The following is a 21,309-nucleotide window of genomic DNA, read 5'->3' on the forward strand; positions in this document are numbered from 1 at the left end:
GCGTCCTCTGCGCAGCTAATAAGGAAGCTAGCAGGGACTGGGAACACTTGCACGAGAGAGCCAGGGGCAAATCCTTTCATTCCGCTGTGGCTTGGTTTGCTCCGCTGCCCAGTGAAAGAGATGGGCTGGAATGTCTCCAGGGTCTCCTGATCTCCTGATGTAACCGGCTCGGATTCCTGCGTGCTGTTTTGAAACCGCGGGGATGCGGAGAGTTCTGCCCAGCACGAACCTCAAAGTGGGAGTGAGGCAATTCCTGTAAGCTGTTGCACCGTCCTCCCAGCGCCGTTTCTGAAATTCCGCTCCAGCACCTCTGGGTGGCTACAGATTTGTTTTGAGTCGATTTGCTGGCAAGATGCCACTTGCCTAAAAGTCCCTTCTGATGTGCTAAAGGGACTGTTTACAGCTTGAGCTGAGTCTTTATGTGCCTTGAAATGATTTCTTCTTGGAATAGTCCCTGGTTCGATGCTCAGGACTTTGGTCCCAGAGACTGTTACCCACCCACCCACCCGAATAAATTCTAAAACCAGAGAATGATACCTGTGGGAGCCTGACCTCTGGACCTGTTGCAGAATAGCATCTCATGGGATCGAGAGAGCAGTGCAGAAGCCGCTCTGATATTTGACCAGTGCTGAGGATTTCACCAGCCAGAATACAAATGAGGTCCTCTTTATATTTCAGATTACTTTGTCCTGACCCCTCGGCCTCACTTGCTGATTGCAGGGATGGGGGATCTCACCCTCCAAGTCTCCTTTTCTACCCCACCTCAGTTATTTCCGGGAATCCTCAGGGGACGTCTGGGGATTATTTTATGGATACCCACAATATAAAAATATGGCCCAGGAAGCAAGGGTTACAACAGGAGTAAGGCAGGGCTACACCCGAGAAATCTAGGGCTTGGATAACATCGTGAGGATGAATCCCTCTGTTGGCCTGACCAGGGGTGAGCGGAAGCTCAAGGCAGACTTCCTAGAGAAGGTGACACATGGGCTGACTCATGAAGAAGATGCCAACTCAAATGATGCTGGCTTCCGGGGAAAGATGTGCTAATTCAGGTAGCTGCTCCCTAACTCATTGAACACACACACACTCCCCCTTTCAATTGGAAATTTTCAATTTGTCCATTCATTCTGGTTTTGTTTTTTTGATTATCCAATACTTAGAATTTTGGCAAAAAGATGATTCCATATCCTTCCAATGTCATGCTGGAGCATTGCCCAACAGATCTGCCTCACATTATTCCTCTAAAGAATGTACTTTTGGACTGCCTGGATGGCTTAGTCGTCAAGTGGCGGCCTTCAGCTCAGGTCATGATCCCAGGGTCTTGGATTGAGCCCCGCATCCGGCTCCCTGCGCGGCAGGAACCCTGCTACTCCCTCTCCCATTCCGTCTTCTTTTGTTCCCTCTCTTGCCATGTTTCTCTCTGTCAAATAAATTAAAAAAAAAAAAAAAAGTATGTACCTTTGTTTGACTTATTATCATTGTAGGGTTTTGTCCATTAGAGATGCAAATGATTCGGAAGAGAAGATCACCCCAAAGATTACAGGTTCTTGCCTTTTAGGACATTAACCAGATTTACCTCTAACCAAACTAAATTATCTCCTGACTCTGTAACTAGAATTCTCCGTAGACCTGCTGTATTGCCCTGCTGGCTCCTTCATTAAATGAGTTAAGTAAACACTTGACACATGCTCACTATATGTTTGATGAGTGTCATGTTTTCACCTCTTAGAAAATTACCCTTTGCCATTCCCTTAACAGATATTTGTTAAACACCTGCTACAGGCAAAGCACTGTGTTCAGGACAGGTGATAGAACAAAGAACAAGACAGACAAGTTCTCTGCCCTCATGGAACAAACATTCTGGAGGGAAGAAAATGTGTAAATGTAACAATACGTTACCAATTGTGATGATGTGTAATGAAGAAAAATACTGAAGATGCTGTGACAGAGTGATGGTAGATCTGGTCAAGACAGGCCTCTCTTTCCTTGAAGGACATGAAGCTGAGATTTGATGGAAGGAAGCCAGCCCTGCAAAGAAACAAAGCAAGGAGCTGAGAGGTAGAAGAAATGTCAAGCTCAAGCACCCTGCAGGGGAAGCTGGTGTCCCCAGAACTAGAAGGTCCAGGCTAGAGTGAAATGGATCAAAGGGAAAATGGCACAGGAAAAGATCAAAGAAGTAGTGTGGAATTTAGAATTTAATGTCAGGACTTGCATTTCCTAAGAATCAAGGAAGGAAGAAGGGGAGTGTTTACCAGTCAGAAGCTGGGTGACCCCACCTTAGTAATTTAAATATATCAAATAATCTATAGGAGTTCTTTTAGCTTTCTTAATGTTAATATCTGTCATACCATGGCACATTTCTCAAAAATAAGAAATTAGCCTGTGCAGTACTATTACTACAGTTTATTTTTATTTCTCCAGTTTTAGCACTAAATGATTCCTTCTGTTGCAGGACCTAATCCAGGATTAGACAAGACATCACTTGTCATGTCTCCTTCATCTCCTCTGGGCTATGACAGTTTTTCTGTCTTTTCTTGTTTCTCTTGACCTTGACACTCTTGAAGAGTTCCAGGTTATTTTGTAGAATGTTTCTGAGTTTGGGTTTGTCTGATGTTTCCTCAGAATTAGACTGAAGTTATAGATTTGGGGAAAGAAAACAACAGAGATGATGTGATGGGTTTTCTTTTAACGTAGATACATTCAAGAACAAGGATGAGAATTGTCTTGTGACATTTTGGGGAGGAGAGATTTTTACAACATTCAGGGAAAGAAGAGGAAGGTTCGTGAAACTGAGGTCAGGGAGAAGGATGTTATGTTATTCCACAGAGGAGGGGAACTATGATTATAAGTTAGCAAATTCAAAAGGCTGGCTTCAGTGAAAGATGATGAAAGCATTAGCTATCAGATAGAACACCCTGGGGGAAACTTATAGAGCTGGGGCTTTCTCAAGACTTCGACTTTTCCTCTAATTGGCAGTTGAGGTAGCATGAAACTTCCTTATGGGGTTGGTTTTCTTTATCAAGAGGCAAGGATATGGTCATACACAACATGTTTGAATTTTATTCTAAGACCAAACAGAAGTTGATGGAAGATTTTAGGCTGGAGACCATTACGCCAAGCTGAGAAAACAGCATGGGGAAAGGCATGACCGGTGAGGGAGACTTGGCATACTGGAGTAAATGGATTGCCTGGAGGGTAAGGTAAACAGAGAGCAACTGTGAGAAATAAGGTTGAAAAGGAAACAGTAGGGATGCCTGGGTGGTTCAGTTGGTTAAGCCTCTGTCTTCAGCTCAGGCCCTGATCCCAAAGTCCTGGGATCCTTCCCCTCATCAGACTCCCTGCTCAGCAGGGAGCCTTCTTCTCCCTCTGCTCCCTGCTCATGCTCTCTCTCACTATCTCTGTTACTATCTCTGTCTCTGTCTCTCTCTCTCAAATAAATAAATAAAATCTTCAAAAAAAAACAAAAACAAAAAGAATCAGTAGTGAGAGCAGGAGGGGACTTTTATCCCATGTTAAGGCATTTTGGATCTGATTAATGATCCAGAAGTCAAGAGTTGACTTCATTCTGGACCTTGGTCCAAAACCCAACTCTATCCCATTATTTTGAAGGGTCAAGTCACGGATTTTAAGGAATTACTGGGCAAATGAGCAGGTAGGATTCTGCAAGTTCATCCTTTGCTCAAATGCCATGTCTTATCACGGGGTCAAGAGTGTTAGCGGATGTGCTATGAAGAATATCACATTATGACTATTAGATCAGTCATCACCAATATTTAATTTGATTGCTCTGTTCAAAGAAGTGTTTGCGTGGCTCGGACATCCTCCCTCACTCCCCATGTTAGAGGTATAGTTACCATGTTTTCTTTTCCTTTATTTTTTTAAATATTTTATTTTAAAGGAATCTTTCGCCCAATATGGGGTTCAAACCTACAATCCCAAGATCAAGAGTCACCTGCTGCAGCAGCTGGGTGGCTCAGCTGGTCAAGTGTCTGCCTGCAGGGTCCTGGAATCAAGCCCTGCATCGGGCTCCTTGCTCAAGGGGAACCTGCTTCTCCCTCTTTTCCTAGCTCAGGGCTCTCACTCTCTCTCTCTAATAAATAAATAAAATCTTTAAAAAAAAAAAAAAAAAAAAAGAGTCTCGTGCTCTCCTGATTGAGCTAGGCAGATATCCCCTCTTTCCTTTAGCTCTTTCTACAGTCTCCTTTGCAATCGCTTCGGTACCTTCTGCAAACCATTAAATGTTGGCTCCTCAAGCCTTTTCTTGCTCCATGCTCTTTTTCTCTGTAGGATTTTATCTAGCCTTGTTTCCCCGGCTTTCCGTGTCCTGAAGACTACAAAATCCATACCATCTGTCACCTGAGATCCAGACTTTATTTCCAACTATTTCCTGGGCTCTGAACTTCCTGGGAAACACGTACTGCAAACTCAGTCCAAAACAAAACTTTTTGTCTTCCTCTCCCCCATCCAATGCTGCTCCTCCTTTTGTGGATTTCAGGCATCAGGACCATCATCCACCTAATCCCCAAACTAGAAAACTTAGAGCCATCTTTAACTTTTCCTTCTTTATCACTTCTCACATCTAATCTGCTACTAAATCATGTCCATTTTAATTTTTTTTTAAGATTTTATTTATTTCTTGGGGTACCTAGGTGGCTCAGTGGATTAAAGCCTCTGCCTTCTGCTCAGGTCATGATTCCAGGTTCCTGGGATCAAGCCCCGCATCACACTCTCTGCTCTGCAGGGAGCCTGCTTCCTCCTCCCTCTCTGCCTGCCTCTCTGCTTGCTTATGATCTCTGTCTGTCAGATAAGTAAATAAAATCTTTTTTAAAAAAAGATTCTATTTATTTCTTTATCCCAGAGAGAGTGCATGTGCAGGTCGGGGGAGGAGCAGAGGGAGAGGGAGAATCTCAAGCGACTTCATCCGGAGCACAGAGCCCAGTACAGGGCTCGATCCCATGACCCTGAGATCATGACCTGAGTGGAAACCATGAGTTAGACACTTAGTTGGCTATGCCACCCAGGTGCCCCAAATCATGTCCATTTATTTTAAATATTTATTTATTTGACAGAGAGACAAAGAGAGCACAAGCAGGGGGAGCAGCAGAGGGACAGGGAGAAGCAGACTCCTGCTGAGCAGGGAGCCCAATGCGGGACTCAGTTCCAGGGTCCCAGGATCAGGACCTGAGCTGAAGGCAGACACTTAACCAACTGAGCCCCATCACGTCCATTTTTAAAGCAATTTTCTCTATTTGCCATCTTCATCTTCATCATCTCTCACCTGAACTATCATTAGTCCTCATAGCACTTATCACTCCCTGAAGTCATTTCTTAGGGTAAACTCTATGTTGAACAACAGGAACCACATGGTCTGTGGGGCTAATTCTTGTTAATTGTTTGTCCAGAATGAAACCTGGGCAAACTGCCTAGTATATCATTTACTCTGAGAAAAGAAAAATATTTTCTGATTGCTTTCAGCCACAAGAAAAATCTAATTTTCGAAATTAATCTCTTGTTGGATGTAATAATTAGAATCCCCAGCTTAGAATAAAGTTGAAGCATCTTTCTTCCCTCCACTTAAGGAAAGGTGTCCTGAAACTTCCTTTTCTTTTCCTTCTGCCAGCCCCTCCCCCACCCCACTCCTACTTTCTGTGACTTCTGACCACTCCAACCCGGCAGTTTGTCTGAACATATTAAATCATCAAAATGAGACTTCTCTCTGGGTTAGCTCCAGTGGGCTGCTCAGGAAGCGCTGCACCATTCTTCACTGTCCTACTTCCTCCCCCTCCCATACCCCACACACCAGGAGACGGGGGTGTGGTCTTTCCCTATGGTTCAACACTCAGCTCTGGTGGACTTTTCTGGTTGGGTCCTAGCACACCCTCAGACAGTCCTCTTGGATAGACAGGATGGTTCCCTAATCTTGTGAGTATACTGCAACCACTGAATTGTACACTTTAAAAAGGTGAATTTTATATGTACATTATATTTCAATAAAGCTGTTACTTAAGGATCAAAAGGAAGTAGCTACCCCCCAGCAGGCAGTGGATCCAAGGTGCCTAGGTCCTGGGTCCAAAGGTAAATCCTGATATACAGTTTTCTAAATTGCTTTAATGGGCATTATTTTACATCAATTCAAAAGCTATTTTCATTGTTGAAGAAGGGAAAAGCCAAACCCTCCTGTCTACACTAGCGTCTAACTGCACCCTTTTCCCAAAATTCAGCCCAAACTAAAGTCATATCCCATCATCCTTGTTGAAGCACCCTCAAATTCATTCTCACATACATCATAGGGACTTTTCTAAGTAAATCAACAATGGGTTACAGATGTGTGGAGCTACTGGTCCCCTTGTCCTTGCGGTGGTTGGGCAGGGCTGGGTGAATGGAGCCCCAGGTCTGGTCATCCCCAGCTGTAAGAAAATTCCTGTTTAATCTAGAGTGCTATACAAATGATTATTTTCTACAATTTCCTGGCTCACTTCCTGGCTCATCTCACACCCTGCTCCATTTCACCCCAGCCATTGTAAAATGACAAGTAGGGCCTGAAACTAAGAAACAATTCCCCTTCCAAGGGAGGGACTGGCTCCTTAAAAGGAGGGGGTACCCCCTCCACCCTGAGGCATGGAAGGTTCAGGGGGTTGGGTCTTGGTTTGGAAGCCTTTGAGAGTTGGGATAGTCCTCTTTGGGGGCTGTGGGGGAGCTGGTTGACTTAACTGACGTCCTTGATTTTTGCTTTCTAATTTTATCTAATCATGTTCTCCAACTTTTTTTGTGTCATGGCACAGTCCCACCGACACGGTCTCTAGGTCACCATGGCAGAGCAGTTACTCTTACCCGGAAACACCAAGCTCTGTCCTGTCTTTGTACTCTTGTCTGTGCCACTTCCTTGGGATGATGTGTTCTCATGATCACGTAAGCCCTACAAACATGGGGCTACATCCCACACACTGGACTCTAGGACTACACTTCTCCCCGGCATCAGCAGTCAGTGGTCTGGCCCAGCGGTCACCTCTGACACAAATTGTTCCTTGACTCTATCACCGGTAGACTGAACACTTCCCTTATTCTCTGTTCCCACACAGGTTTGGGTTTTTTTTGTTTTTTTTTGTTGTTGTTGTTGTTTTTTAAAGATTTTATTTATTTATTTGTCAGAGACAGAGGGAAAAAGAGCAAGCGAGCACAGGCAGACAAAGAGGCAGGCAGAGGCAGAGGGAGAAGCAGGCTCCCTGCCGAGCAAGGAGCCCCACGTGGGACTCGATCCCAGGACCCTGGGATCATGACCCGAGCCGAAGGCAGCTGCTTAACCAACTGAGCCACCCAGGCGTCCCATGGTATTTTTTTGTATGTGAAATAAACCCTTGGTATTGACAAATTTCACCTTTCTCCTGTAGCCAGTTCAAAAGTGACTCTGTGAAATAGTGAGTCTATAAAGTGTCATCATTTGTCATTTTGCCAAAGCACAAATGGGAACCATTCTCCATGAAGTGCTGGTGAACAAGAGTGAATCACCTCCTCTTGGAAGCCTTCCCTGATACTCCATCCCACTTAGGCTGAGATGGGTGGCCCTCGGAATCAGTTGGGGTATGTTTAGCTCTAAATGAGAATGGGACTGACATTTAATTATTTCACACAGAGGAGTGTGAAGGTGGAAGGTGCCAGAATTTGCTCAGCTCCTCACCCATGTCAGGGCTCTGAGTCAGGATTTTTGCCAGTCTCCCAGCCATGTCCACACAAACGGAACATGTCAACAGCGTCTCTTCACATAACTCCCTTCAAAGTTAGACAAAAGGACAAGCCTCCTTTCAACTTACTTTTTCCCGGGGAAGTAAGCATTCTTCCTGGAATTTCTCTGTAGGCTTTCCCTCTTGCTTTGTTAGGAGTTAGTTGGACAGCTAGGTAGTCAGGATCAGGGGCCCCAACAAGAAAATATGGAGTCAGGATGGCTAAGTCCAAACAGCACTGACATCCGGTTGTGCAGCTGAGACAGGATCAGGATTGCACTAGCATTCTGCTTTGCGGCCTTTGCAGGAAAGACTTCTTCTAAACGTCCTAAAATAAGACAATTAACCACAAAGCATCTGTCACTATCACGGGCAAGGGGCAGTTCAGACATAAGCCCCCAGATGTCAGTGAAAAGTCCCTCAGCACATAGACATTAACCTAATAGGTGGACAGATACGTACCAAAGCCTGATTGGCAGGACTCAGTACACCCTGACCGCTGAAGATAGTTCCGCAAAAGAGCTCAGAAAAACCCCTGGAAACTCCTGCGGTGACCCTCTCAGGTCCCCTCCCTCTCCGGGAGCTTTGTACTGTCACTCAGTAAACTCTGCTTTGCTGCCCACCACTCTTCATCTGGTCTACCTCTTCATCCTTCAAAGCGGCTAGCTCAAGAACTTCGGGCACTAAAGACAGAGAATTCCTGCCACTTCATTGGCCAGAACTTGGTCACGTGCCCCCACACCCCTACGGCCCAAAGGCCGTAACCGTTGAAGCAGGTGACCATGCTTGATTTAGATTACTGGGACTCAGACCAGCAGCAGCAATATCACCTGGAATCTGTTGGAAATATAAATTCTTGGGCCTCACCTTGACCTAGTGACTCAGTAACCCAGAGTGAGACTTGGGATTCTGGGTTTTAAAAGCCCCCCACCCCAGGGTGATTCTGATGCAGACCAAAATGTGAGAATCACTGCCTTGGGTCTCTCATGGTTCATGCAGAGCACAGGGAGGGGCCCACCTACCTGAGCATCTTGCCTCCTCGAATAAAATCAGGATTCTATGATTTAAGGAAGAAGCAATGGGCGCTGTTGGAAGGGCATCACCTTTATATTATTTCTTTTCTTTGCATCTGAAATAGCACTAATTACATTAATGCATCCATTTTCTGGCCTGATTCCTTGACCTACCTGCATGCTCTTTGAGAGCAGGACTCTTTTATTAGTGTTTCTATCCCTAGCACGATAGAAGGCACTCAATCAATATTTGCTGGACATGGGGCACCTGGGTGGCTCAGTGGGTTAAAGCCTCTGCCTTCGGCTCAGGTCATGATCCCGGGGTCCTGGAATCGAGCCCCACATTGGGCTCTCCGCTTTGCAAGCAGCCTTTTCCCCCCTGTCTCTCTGCCAGCCTCTCTGCCTACTTGTGATCTCTGTCTGTCAAATAAATAAATAAAATCTTTTAAAAAATATATTTGCTGGACAACCAAATATTAAAGCAGCCTTTCCTTTCCAATCGCCCCTACCCTTCCCAGCTGCTGGCTTCCACTCAAGGAACATTTCACATCAGCTTCTGTCAGTGAGCGTGAGCCAAGAGCTGTCCCTTCCAGAGGGTCTGAGAACAACTTTTTTTCCACATGGGTGCAAGTGGAACTTGGGCTTTCTGAACTCGTGTCAGACCTCTAGTATGTGCTTTCATTTTTGTCAATGGGTGTCCTTGGCGTACAATAGCTCAGAACTGAGCATGTTGATGGTTTGGCTGAGTTCTGGCTGCGACTCCTGGCCGGCAATCTTTCTCAAGGCAGCTGTGCGCTCTGAGTTAAATATGACCTGGAAAGCAGCCTACCAGCTTCTTCCACCATGAGAGCAGCATTAGAGGCAAAGGCAGGGCAGCCCTCATTTTGTTCTGCCCTATATGGCAACTATGATGGACTACTGAGCTTTCTGGAGCCACGTGGAGTAGGTAGGGCCCTGTCCTTTGCAAGTGGCAGACACTCAGATGCAAAATGTGCCAATCAAGGGGAGGAGGGAAGACTTCCAGGCACGGTTTGGAAAAGTCCTGGGGCAGGATCAGTTTCAGCTGCAGCTGGATGCAGACACTCAGACAAGGTTCTCAGGAACGTTCTCTCAATGACTGCATGTCTCATGTGGGCCTTCATTCTCCAGCAAGCTCTCACAAAGAAAGCCAGGAGCCACACCAGACTTAGAGTCCATCCGTTCAGCCCCTGCGGCAGAAGGCAAGCCCTACTTTCACAAAGTGACAGCAAAGTCCTGGGGCTGACTCTCACCATCCCAGTTTAAGTCACATGGACACGCCAGTACATTCACTGTGGCAGACGGCTTCGGTGGGTGTAAGCACCAGCTTGGAATAGGGGCAGGTCAGGTGGGGTTCAGTGTCACCGATTATGGAAACTGAGAGCGAAGAAAGGTGTTCCCCACACAAAATGGTAGGGCTGTGACCCCACGAGGGGGGAATGGCTATAGAAGGGGCTAAATCCATGGGACATCTGGGTGGCTCAGTCGGTTAAGCATCCGACTCTTGATTTCAGCTCAGGTTGTGATCTCAGGGTCCTGGGATGGAGCCCTGCACAGGGCTCTGCTCTGAGCACGGAGTCTGCTTGACATTCTCTCTCTCCCTCTGCCCCCAGCTCATTCATGTGCTTGCTCTCTCCCTCTCTCACTCTCTCTCTCTCTCTAGATAAATAAGTAAAATCTTGGCGGGGGCGAGGGGGGCGGGGGGAGAGAAGAGGCAAAATCCACACATGCCCAGTCTACCACCGTTCCTTATTTTGAATCGCCGAGTAACACTTCATAAAAAAGGCACCCACAGAATGCAGAGGTGGGTATCCTTTTCCAAAATGAGGAATAAAGTGAAATGCCTCCCAAAGGCAAATAGCGCAGACTCCCTCTCTCCCACAGGCTTGAAATAGCTGCCTGCCCCACGGAGCAGGGCGGAGGATTGGCACCGACAGCCTCCCTCTCTGTAATGCAATCCTCCAGAGCATCTGTCCTGAACAGTCAGTTCGGCGAACCCCCTCTCCCAACAGTTTCTTGGCCTGCTTTACCGTCTTTGTAATCACCAGCTAACATCTGCAATATTTTATATGTGGCAGGAAAGGGGTGGTTTTTTCCCTCCAGTACTCTTCCTCCTCCTGGGTTGAACACAAAATAGATTAGGATAACAGGAGACAGCCATGCTCCTTGACATAATAATCTAAAGATTCATTAAACTGCAGAGTGTCAAAGGTTTGGCTACCTTCCTCTGCTACTTCCCAAGGGAAGTCCCTCCCACAGGCCTCTCTTGCCCTCTTGCCCAGCATCCTCTTGGCCCAAAGCCCTGGATCTATCCAGAAAGAACCAGATGAGGCTGAATTCACTGAATTCAGACTGAGAAAGGGGGCAAAAGCTCTTCCTTAAGAGAAGGAAGAGCTGTGGTGGAGAGGCAGAGGAGACAAGAAATCCAAGGAGGTAGGGGCGCCTGGGTGGTACAGATGGTTGAACATCCAACTCTTGGTTTTGGCTCAGGTCATGATCTTATGGGTCCTGGGATCGAGTCCTGTGTTTGACTCGGCGTTCAGCACAGCATCTACTTGAAGAGTCTCTCCCTCTGCCCCTCCCCCCACCCGTGTGTGTGTGTGTGTGTGTGTGTTTGCGGGTGTGGCTTGCATGTTTTCACTTTCTCTCAAATAAATAAATGTTTAAAAAAGAAAGAAAGAAAGAAATCCAAGGGTGGGGGCAGAAAATGAGGGCAAGAGGTCTCTTTGCTATCTTTTAGGGGCCCATATGTTTTCCATCCGCAAGCAGAAGATACAGCTAGAGATGAAATCAAGACCCTGGCCCTTCCCCCACCTCACTTTGACCAGAAATAAGATAATCAAAAAATGGATAGCAAGGGAAGAAGAAATAATCTGGCTCAAAGAGTGCTAAGCTGAGATTTTCCACACCATTGAGGAAAACCAGGAGGGGAGTTGATGAAACAGGACAGAGGCCACCCCAGGTCCCCAGCAGCCACCCCCTCCACCCGGGGAACCCTCTAATGGACATCCTTCCAGACCTGGTGTCTGGACTTCATCAGCCTATCAGTTTATGACGGGGATCAGACAGCCACTTCCTTTCCAACTCAGGAGTAAACCAACGGGATCACATGTTTATTTATGTCAAAATCACTTAACTAGTACATTGCAAAGCGTAAGGCATTATGTAAAGGGATATTTTGCTGATTTAAAAATATCTAGTGCATTCATTTTTCAAATAAATAAATTTTTCTCCTCTATTGAACTTAAAGCCTTCCTCCATATATGTAGGAGATTACCAGTCCTTTTCAGGGAAGTCATTCTGTCTTCCGAACAGCTAAGTGGAAGACCGTGTCTCTCTTCCCAAGATCTTCTTTTCCTTCCTACACACCCCAAAGATTCATCTTGTGTTACCGCTCTCCTCACTGCTGCTACCTTCTCTGTGTTTTCTGTCTGTATTGATAAGAGTTGTGAGTGGCTGACAAGAAACCTCTCTAGCTGCTTTAGGCAGAAAGGGATTAATTAAAGGTATCAGGTAGACTGATGCATTTCCGAGAGGATCACGGAGGGAACCAGCCTCAGATTAGGGAAGCATCCTAGCAAAGTGACAATAACCTCACTATCGCCACTGCAGGCCACTCAGCATCACAATCTGGACTCTCCTGAGAATCCCAGGCTGTGTGCTTTTCATTCAGCAGGCATCTTAGATTATTACAATTCCAGCAGATGGTGTCTTATTCTAAGACATCAGTGTCCTGATGACAATTTTTTAAAAGATTTTATCTATTTATTTGAGAGAGAGCACACATGCAAGAGAGAGAGAACACAAAGGGGGAGACAGAGGAAGAGGAATAAGCAGGCTTCCCATTGAGCAGGGAGCCCAACAGGGGGCTCAATCCCAGGACCCCAGGATCACAACCCGAGCAGAAGGCAAATGCTTAACTAACTGAGCCATCCAGGTGTCCCCTAATGACAACTTTTTTTTACACTTGGAATTAAAGTGCTTTAGGCTACATGAGGTGTCTTTTTCTAGTTAATACAAAGATGCTGTATAAGTTAGCCATAACCATTCCCATGACAGCAGATATAAACAACAGAAACCCCACCACCGTTGTTCCAGAAGAATCAAAACCTCAAAAACTAGGATGTTTCCCAGAAAACACAGTCTCCTAAACCTCGGCCAGGGCCTCAGTTCAACCTTGAAGTCTCAGGGGTTGAGTACTGTGGGGAGCCATAGCTGCACAGGACTATGGTAACTAAAGGTTTCCCCAGACTCTGCGAACAGAAATATGTGAATGGTGTTCTGAAAAACAATCCAGAGGCAACCTCCAACATTTCCAGTAGAGGATGTCACATCTCCCCGGCCTCCCCTTCTTCACGCAGCTGAGAAATACCACTTAGCCTCTCATATTCTCAAGGTTCTGCTGGGGCGGGGGGTGGGGGACATTCTGCTGATCCCTATGGTGAAAATCTGAGGAACGATGCAAAAAAAGAGAGATCTTGGAATCAACAAATACCCCTTTTTCATGGTTCAATATGTTTTGCAATATACTAGTTGAATGTTGTGTGATTCGAGGCTCAGGAAAATCTCAAAAAGATCTCTCTGCATTATTTCTTCTGTCCATACTGAATTGCAAATGCAGGTTCTGGTCCACCCAGGTAACCGGAGAACACGCATTAATAATCCATCGCTGACCACACCGGACACCTCATCCGACGGACTATCGGAAAAGAAAAACAGAGGGATGGCAGCAGAGGGATCTCGGAGGCAGGCATGAGAACGGAGGAAGCCACTGCCTTGAATACACGGGGAAGGTCTAACTCCCAGGAAGAAAATTGAACCCCTTCTGAGGGTCTGTGACAAGTGACCAAGCTGTCCCTAAACAGCAATGACTCTGCAGCTGCTAAGTCGACTGATTTCTTTTTTTAAGATTTTATTTATTTATTTAACAGAGAGAGAGAGAGAGTGCGCACAAGCAGGGGGAGTGGCAGGCAAATGGAGAGGGAGAAGCAGGCCCCCTGCTGATCCCAGAGCCCCAGGATCATGGCCTGAGTGGAAGGCAGACGCCTAACCAACAGAGCCACTCAGCTGCCCCCACGTCTACTGAATCTCCATACGGTCATGGACAGTAAGGAAACAACCAGCCCAAGCAGATGTAGTCTATTACTCACAGCACGGCTGGCAGCATGAGCCCCAAGTTTGCAGCAGATCGCCCCGGGAGGGTGACGTGGAGCCTTCTGGGGTGAACAGCACCCACACAGAGTCCATATCGCAGCTAAGAAAACCCCAATCTTAGAAAGGAACAGATGGCAAACCACCCCCCACCCAACCCTCATGCCGCAGAGGAAGACGGTATCTTCATTATATTGGTCAGGAAACAAAACTGACTTCTGACCCCAAGAGAGACCTTACCGCTAGCTTCCAACGATGTTTGCTTTATGCAGATAAGAAACAAAAGCTGTCATAAAGGGTGTGGAAATGCCGTGGAGAATTGCCTCCCAACATTCTGTGGGTATGACAGAGGCAGAGGGAGAAGTAAGGAAGAAAACGGGGCATCTGCTGAGGTCTGTAGAAGGGGTGACGACATGTACCCCCTGCTCCAGCCTGAGGGTGGCTGGGCGGGGAGACTTAGGCTGGGGACCTTTGTGGCCCCTCAGATCTCAGGACTGGTGTAGAGGATTGCCCCCGGTGAGTTTTAAGGCTCCTTTTTTGCAGGTTTATGGATGCCTCAGGATGTTAATTTTTGAGGGTTAGCCTTGTGTATGGTTAGACAAATAGGGTCTGAGCAGAGGTGTAGGGATGGACAGGAGTCACCAGTTGCCACAACGTTGGTGCTGGACACTATTGAGAAGTTCTTGAGGCGCTGCTGCCCTAGCCCCTGAGCGCGGTAACGACAGGTAATAATTCCACCCCCACTTACTTCCGGAGGCCTCAAATAAAGCTCTTTATTGGTCTAAGTGGCCCATTGGGGTCAGGCTTTGGGGCAGGGGAGCTCCCACATCTCTTTCCTCATTCCTCTCCTCCCCTGGAGACTGTGACCTTTTAGAATCAAGCTGGACAAAGTTTGGAGCAACAAATTATGGTTTCAATACAGAATATAAACCTTACCAGCCTGAACAATGTGAAAACAAATGACAGATGTCAGGAATTGGGAAGGAGAACATGGAGAGAGAAATTTAGGGAAAGGCAAGCTTTTTTGACTTTTAATAAAGTCATGAAGATACTGCCTAAAATCATTGGAACAGGAAAGAGACATGCATGTCTAGTATTTAATGTTAAAACAGTAACCACTAGAAGAACGAAAAATGACAATATACTTCCACCAGGAGAGTAGTGTGGGCAGGCTAAATCCTTATCGTTCACAACAGGAAGTTAAGAGATAGTGTCTAAAGTTGATAAACCAAAAAACAGCAGTGTGAGCATAACAGACACAGAGAGGAAATAACCTGAAAACAGAACCAGAGAGGCTGCCTTTGGCTAGCAGAGTATCTTCCTGGTGCACAAGAGTAAGTGTACAACACTGTTGAATTTAATTTTAAAAAAAAAGGTCATGTGCTTGTATAACTTTGTTTAATACATTCAATAATTTAAAGAAATAAAAATGGAATCAGGCCTGTCTCCCTCTCCTCCTGTATGGTTGCATGACTAAAACGTTTCCTCAGCTGCTTCTTTTCCTGCTGGTAAGACTTCTTCTTCCCAGGTCTACAAGCACTGATTGGAGGATGTTCGTTGTTATCAAACACATTTAAGGCTGAATTGAATGCCTGTGACCCGAATGAGAAATTTCCATCTAATTTTTGTACTTATTCTGTATTGCACCCATTCGATTAATATATATATTCTGTGGCCATGTTAATATGTGCTAGACCCTGGAGATCTAATGGTGGAAGCCCTCATAAAGGGGAGTTCTTCAACCTGGATCCCTAAGTGACAAGAGCATGTAGAGTCCCTTTGCTGACCTGGACAGGTGACATAAAGAAGAAACAAGCCTCCATTTTGGTAAGCCACTGAGATTTGGAGGCTGTTGTCATAACATAACCTAGTCAGTAGGTAGGTACAGGGAGGCAAAATAGAAATTGGGGTGACATAGAAACATCATGAAAGTTCTATGTCTTCCACTCTGGAGCTTGCAGACTAAGAGTTCATTCCTGGTACAAGTACTCACTATTTCTTATTTCTTCTGGCCAGAAATATCCTCGGGTTTGAAACCCTACAAGGACCAGAATCAGCCCTTGCCATTTTCCCTGCTTAGAATGTCCCTGGAATCAATGTTCTATTCCTCTTCTCCCATCGTTCATTCAAATTTCCCCAGCTCTAAAATTACCCCTTCCTCTCAATTCAATAAAAATGTTTCTTTTTTGGGCGCCTGGGTGGCTCAGTGGGTTAAGCCTCTGCCTTCGGCTCAGGTCATGATCTCAGGGTCCTGGGATCGAGGCCCACATTGGGCTCTCTGCTCAGCGGGGAGTCTGCTTCTCCCTCTCTCGGCCTGCCTCTCTGCCTACTTGTGATCTCTCTCTCTCTATTTCAAATAAATAAATAAAATCTTTTTTAAAAAATGTTTCTTTTTCTTCTCAGCGTGAGAGAATGACTTCTTATTATAAGAAGTAATAAGAAAATTCCCTCCAGTGTGTGAATAGAAGCTTCATGTCCCCAAGAGGATTTGCACTTGAAAAGAGATTTAAAAACAAAGCACAGATCCCACACAAACGAAGTTATACAAGGTGAAATTCCAGAAAGTGATTAAATGAGGAGATTTTCCAAAGTAGAGAAGATACTTGGGGGTAACAGGAACTTTCCACAGGTACTCTGCTGATGATACCAATATCAAAATATGTTGGGTATTGATTGCTGGGGGCTTCTGAGTGGCAGGGAGAACAAGGAGTCCTCAGGGATGCTTTAGAGCGACTTCCTGTGGTGTCCACTAATTCCCAGTCTCCTTCCAGGTGGCTCCCAGTGACACACCAGTCTATCTCCTACAGCCTCGCAGCCTTTTCTGTCCATCCCCAGGCCCAGCTTCCTGCCACTTTGCTTTCCACGGGGCAGCTTCCTGGGACATGCGACCTTTACCTCAGGGTAAGGTCCTTAAAACCTGACACAGAAATATCCCTGCTGCCACATCTCTTCTCTTAACTTCACGCCAGGAGGCTTACCTCATATCACAAAAGTAATGTACATTCATTCATAAGAAATCAAATGGGCAGTTTATTTAAAAGGCGGATTCCGAGATCTAGATTCTGATTCAGTCGTTTGGGACGCAGCCCAGAATGTTTTTATAAAGCTCCTTCCCCCAGGTGGTTCAGATGCACTAGGCAGACTATACTTAGAAAACCCAGCGCCCCAGGGAGAGGGGCTGAGCTATTAGTTCAGCTTGCCCTCCAGAATCTCCAGCTAACTCTTTTCTAGTACGTTCTGACTTCCTGTGTTACTGATGGAGCGAGGCCATCTGCTCACAACCTTAAAACTAAGCAAAAGAGACAAACAAAAGATGGAATGTTGCCTTTTGGAATTCTGTGCTGTTTTCTCTTTTCTTTCTGTTTACCGGGGAATGGGTCTTTTTCTGTGATTTAGTCTTTGATGACAAAAATGAGGACAACAGGTCGTTTCCTCTCCCACTCAAATTTCTGCCTATTTGCCTAAACACGTAAGAAAGAAGAAGCAACCAGCTGGGAGTTCTCTAGTGAACCCTGGGATAATCAAGAGTTAAACGAAATTCGTTAAGGCAGTGTCTTTTTAAACCTGAGTTAAAGCCAGTAACCATGGGCAGAACCAATAGTCAAAGAGACATAATCAATTTGGACAACTGAAGGGTTAATTTCTATGGCCTCCAGCTAAAGGCTTCAGAGTCCTCCACACCTGGAGGTAATTATCCCCCTAGGCTCCTGCCCAGCCCCAAACCAGGTCTCTGACCGAAATGCGCTCGCCCCCTGGTGGTTAAAAGGTAAACTACAATTTACCTTAGAAGAAAATCCGTTTTCGTATTCTTGGTTTCACCACTCAGCACTGGCACAGAGCTTTTTCAGGGACAGATCTGCAGGTACAGAATCCTCTTCAAAGACACATCAGGACCGTTTTATAGGTAAGGACATCAGCTCTGGTGATAGCCACACAATTGATGGCACACACCTGAAATATTTGGGTACTTTGATACTTTACAAATGCAGAAATTTATCAGCCCTTAAATGCACATTTCTCGCCTAGCCCAGCTCAATACACTAAACCAGGCCAAACTGCGAGCACATATCACAGAAAGCGCCCAATAAAAATCAAGTCCCAAGTTCAGTGTGGGCCTTCGGCTCCACCAACACCCACTTCAATTCCAGGCCAGCCTGCCCAGCTTCCCCGCTCCTTTGTGGTGTCTGGACCCCTCATTATGGACCCCAGAATCTGCTCTTAGGGACACAGCTTGCATTCACCCTGTGGCCCCTGGGCTCCACCAGGCTTGCAGGTCTACTCCATCCCCACCGCCCTAGTTAGGGGAAACCTCACAACTGGAAAGTTTAGAAAAAAGGCCTTTGAAACTTCAAAACAAGCTGGCCTTCAACCAGACCTTCTACTCACCTGCAAGACTTTTTTTAACTATTGATTAGGCAGATATATTTTATTGTTAAAAAAAAATCAAAGAAGCCATTGTTATTAGTTTGGAGTATGTCCTCCCAGAACTTTCCATATGTATTTACGTATGTAAATATACATAGAGAAATACATATATATAAATGTATATACATACTTTTAAAAAAAAAACAAATAAGTTCATACTCTACCCATCTTCTTTTGCAGCTTGTTTTTTTAAATTAACAAGAAGACTATTATCAGGGCACCTCGTGGAACATGTGACTCTTGGATCTCAGGGTTATGAGTTTGAGCCCCATATTGGGTATACAGATTACTTAAGAATAGAAAATCTTTAGGAGTGGGGCACCTGGGGGGCTAGGCCAGTTAAGCGGCTGCCTTCAGCTCAGGTCATGATCTCAGGATCCTGGGACAGATCTCTGCATCTGGCTCCCTGCTCAGCAGGGAGTCGGCTTCTCTCTCTTTCCTTCCCCCTGCTCATTCTCTCTCTCAAATAAATAAATAAAATCTTTTTTAAAAAGTCTTTAGGAGGTGCCTGACTGGCTCAGTCAGAAGAGCATGTGACTCTTGATCTCAGGGTTGTGGGTTCGAGCCCACGGGTGTAGAGATTACTTAATGATGAAATCTTTTAAAAATTAAAAATCTTTTTAAAATATTTCTTTTTTTTTTTAAGATTTTATTTATTTATCAGAGAGAGAGAGAGAGGGAGAGAGAGCGAGCACAGGCAGACAGAATGGCAGGCAGAGGCAGAGGCAGAAGCAGGCTCCCTACTGCAAGGAGCCCGACGTGAGACTCGATCCCAGGACGCTGGGATCATGACCTGAGCCGAAGGCAGCTGCTCAACCAACTGAGCCACCCAGGCGTCCCTTTTATCAATACTTCATTCCATTCATATATATATGGAGCCATTTAGTTCTTTTTAACTGCTACATACTGTTCCATAGTATTGAGAATTTAGAAAGCCAAAATAATACTCCCTTCTCTCCTAAGTCTGTGATCAATGGAGAAAGACAGATATAAATCGAAAACTTAACAGAAATCAAAATGTCTGTGCTGTTAACATGCTGATTGGAAAACACAGCTTAAAGGAGCATATAGAGGGACTTGCATTTCACCCCTGAATGCTTATGGCCTTACCTGTGGGGTCACAGGCATTCTTGGATATCCACATGTCCTCAGGCTTCAGAGCAGGGCACAGACGTGAATGCCCTCCAGGCAGACACCTTGGGAAACGGGAGCAGAAGGGCTGAGCTAAGATGCCCAGCGCCTTCCACCTAACCCTCAATCAGGCAAACCCGTCCCCTTGTCCTAGGAACGCATGAGAGGATGAGGAAAAGGAGGAGGGACTGGAGTGAGATCTAGAATCTAACTGAGGCCAGGGAAATGGAGATTCCCTGATCATTTTCCAGCTTTTTGTTCTTACAACCATTTTAGACCAAAATGCACCATGGCATGGTTGACTCCCCCTTTCTCCTTGGAGCAAAGAACAAGCATTTATCAGAATGTTCCTGGCTTCTGCCTTCCTGAATCCATTCCCTCAATACCAATCACTACTCCTTTATACATCTGTCTAGTGAATATGCACATTGTACATTGTGAAGTTTTCAGTTTAGCCTCAGGAGACTCTAATATGGGTTAGGACAGTCCTTTTATTAAATTGACTCCTAGACCTTGATGTTATCTAAACAAAAATGTGCTCCGTATTTTGTTTCCCATCATAAACATGCCCAATCACATTGTCCAATGTAACTCACCAAAGCTTATACAGCAGGAAGATACTCCTTTTAAAAATGCAATATCTGGGATGCCTGGGTGGCTCAGTTGGTTAGGCAGCTGCCTTCGGCTCAGGTCATGATCCCAGCGTCCTGGGATCGAGTCCCGCATCGGGCTCCTTGCTCGGCGGGGAGCCTGCTTCTCCCTCTGCTTCTGCCTGCCATTCTGTCTGCCTGTGCTCGCTCTCTCTCCCTCTCTCTCTCTCTGATAAATAAATAAAATCTTTAAAAAAAAATGCAATATCTAACATAATAAAGGTCATGTATTAAAAACTCAGAGTTAACACCATACTGAGCAGTGAAAGACTAAAAACTCTTCTCGAAGATCAAGAACAAGACAAGGATACATGCTTTCACCACTTCTGTTCAACGCCTGGGTGGCTCAGTGGCTTGGGCCCCTGCCTTCGGCTCGGGTCATGGTCTCAGGGTCCTGGGATCGAGTCCCACGTCGGGCTCTCTGCTCAGCGGGGAGCCTGCTTCCCTCTGTCTCTCTCTGCCTGCCTCTCCATCTACTTGTGATTTCTCTCTGTCAAATGAATAAATAAAATCTTTAAAAAAAAAAAATAAATAAAAAAAATAAAGTCTTAGGCAGGGTAATTAGGCAAGCAAAAGAAATAAAAAGCATCCAAATCAGAGACGAAGAAGTACAATTACCACTATTTGCAGATAACACAATATTATATACATCACATATAATTATCTTTAGGGTTAAGGACTTAACCAAAAAAACTGAACTGATAAACAATCTCAGTAAAGTAGCAGGATATAAAATCAATATATAAAAATATGTTGCATTTCTATACATTAATAATGAACTATCAGAAAGAGAAATTCAGAAAACAATCTCATTTACAGCTGCATTGAAAAGAATAAAATACCTAGGAATAAATTTAACCCTGTACTCTGAAAAGTATAAGATACTGATGAAAGAAACTGAAGAAGACACAAATAAATAAATAAGTATTCCATGCTCATGGATTGGAATAATTAATACTATGAAAATGTCAGGGCACCTGGGTGGCTCAGAGTTAAGTCAGAGTCCTGGGATCAAGCTCCGCATTGGGCTTTCGGCTCAGCAGGGAGCCTGCTTCCCTTTCTCTCTCTCTGCCTGCCTCTCTGCCTACTCATGATCTCTGTCTGTCAAAAAAAAAAAAAAAAAACCTATGAAAATGTCCATGCTACACAAAGTCATCTACAGACTGAGGGCAATCCTTATCAAAATTCCAACAGCATTTTTCA

General features: G+C 45.3%; 1 long non-coding RNA gene across 1 annotated transcript; it reads right to left on the minus strand.

The window, feature by feature from the left end:
• Nucleotides 1-1,391: 1,391 nt before the first annotated feature.
• On the minus strand, nt 1,392-17,822 carry LOC122895641. The gene is made up of 4 exons (XR_006382246.1): nt 17,683-17,822; nt 7,809-8,046; nt 1,900-2,028; nt 1,392-1,420 (listed from the first exon to the last, which is right to left on the minus strand). It is a non-coding gene; the product is annotated as an uncharacterized LOC122895641 (long non-coding RNA).
• Between the last annotated feature and the right edge of the window lie 3,487 nt (nt 17,823-21,309).

Source organism: Neovison vison, chromosome 1 (genome assembly GCF_020171115.1).
Source record: "Neovison vison isolate M4711 chromosome 1, ASM_NN_V1, whole genome shotgun sequence".
Lineage (NCBI taxonomy): Eukaryota > Metazoa > Chordata > Mammalia > Carnivora > Mustelidae > Neogale > Neogale vison.